Source organism: Phacochoerus africanus, chromosome 2 (genome assembly GCF_016906955.1).
Source record: "Phacochoerus africanus isolate WHEZ1 chromosome 2, ROS_Pafr_v1, whole genome shotgun sequence".
Classification (NCBI taxonomy): domain Eukaryota; kingdom Metazoa; phylum Chordata; class Mammalia; order Artiodactyla; family Suidae; genus Phacochoerus; species Phacochoerus africanus.
Genome location: NC_062545.1, coordinates 114446973 through 114448871, shown reverse-complemented (window position 1 = coordinate 114448871; position 1899 = coordinate 114446973).

Here is a 1899-nt window from a genome sequence, read left to right as displayed (position 1 = left end):
CTATGGATTATCCTCAGATTTAAGCGGGTTTAAGTTCTGAAGGATGGGCAGGACTTTGATTTTGAAAAGAAAGCCATGAGAAATGGAGGAAACAGCATAATCAAAGACAAAAGAAAAATCAGATCTGACTTTGTTTCTTTCTCAGACTTAACTGGAGCAGACTATGTGAGCATCAGTTGGAAAGGTTAGAATAGCTGACACAGAATGGGCTGCAACATGAAAGTTAGTTGTAATGTGAGAATCAAGGACTACACTGATTACTGAGGTAACAGTATAGGAGCACCAATCATTACTCCAGTCAGTAGGTCATGGCAGTCAACCATTGCCTATAAGAAACTCATCATCTGGGTCAACATTGCTTCTGAATCTTTTGGAGGTACCATCTAGTGACATCATTTATAGGACTTAAAATTCCCAAACAGGTACACACCTCCAGCCCTATACTTCTTTCTGTAAGACCTCAGTGACTGTTAATATGAAAAAAGTTGAAACCATAATGTACTGCTTAAGAATCAGACATTTCTACAACCACCTGACCTGTCTCCTAGCCATTATGTGGAACCTCCAAAATAAAAAGGTGTTGATCTGGATGAAGTGCAATTAAGAAAAAGTCTCAATTATGTGACTTTTGATAACTGCTTCTAAACCTGTAAAAAGGGAACACAGATTTTCCAGGGCTGTTCTGAGGATTATCCAGAAGAATGGATGTTAACACCTACAGCACCTGGCCTCACCCATAAGAAAGTAAAGTTGGCCATTATATTACTTAGGTAAGACTTGAGCACTGATTACTTAAAAAAGATGACACCTCTCTATAACATGATTCTACAACTAAAAAAGATGTTGTGTGTGTGCAACATAAAGAACTATTTCATGTCTTAGTAGGTTTATGAGAAGCTTTCTCATGAAGATCACTGATAACTATTATCTCTCAGCAGAGTGAGAGTGAAAAGATAGCTTTATACCAAAGTGGGTTGAAGTGGGGATGACCACAGGATGGGGCTGTAAAAGCCTACTCTTACTAAATGATAAAAGCGCCAGATCCTCTTTGGTTTTGATTCATCTAGTCAGCTACTAAATTTCAGTTACTTAACTACCTGGTACCTGACATTCTCCTCTTGCCCTGTGACATTTTAGAAATGTCAAATTCTTTATCATATATTCTTAGATTAACAAAATTATTTCCTTCAAATAAAGATATGGCATACATTTAGTAGGACTTTTTATTGAAAATCTAATAACTGGTAAAAATGTAGAACATTCTAAAATGAACCTTGACTTGATATGGCCATTTTAAGAAATAATTTACACATCATGTAAAGACTATTTTATGTTGCTGGAAATAGCTTCCACAGCCAAAACCAAAAAAACCTATCTAAAGGATGTCTAATTTTTCCTAATTTATATTTAGTTTTTCAATTATTATAATTATCCTTGGTTTTGTACTTTTTTTCTTTTTAGGGCTGAACCTATGGCTAGGGGTTGAATTGGAGGTGCAGCTGCCAGCTTAAGCCACAGCAATGCCAGATCTGAGCCGTGTCCATGACCTATGCTGTAGTTTGTGGTAACACTGGATCCTTAACCTACTGAGTGAGGCCAGAGATTGAACCCACCTCCTCCTGGATAGTAATCAGGTTGTTAACCCGCTGAGCCACAAGGGGAAATTGAGGTTTACATACTTTTAAAAAATCATTTTTCTAAGGAAACTTCCACTCTGGAATTTGTTTTTTCCACTACTAATGCTTTCATCAACTAAACTTAAATTGATAAAGCTAACTTGACTTTACTGAAATGAATGCATTTTCTAATTTGCTTGGAAAGGAACACGGTGCTCTTTAAAAAGCTTATCTAATATCTTCGTTTTGCTAGCTTAATAGCTCTAGCAGTTATTAGTCACAC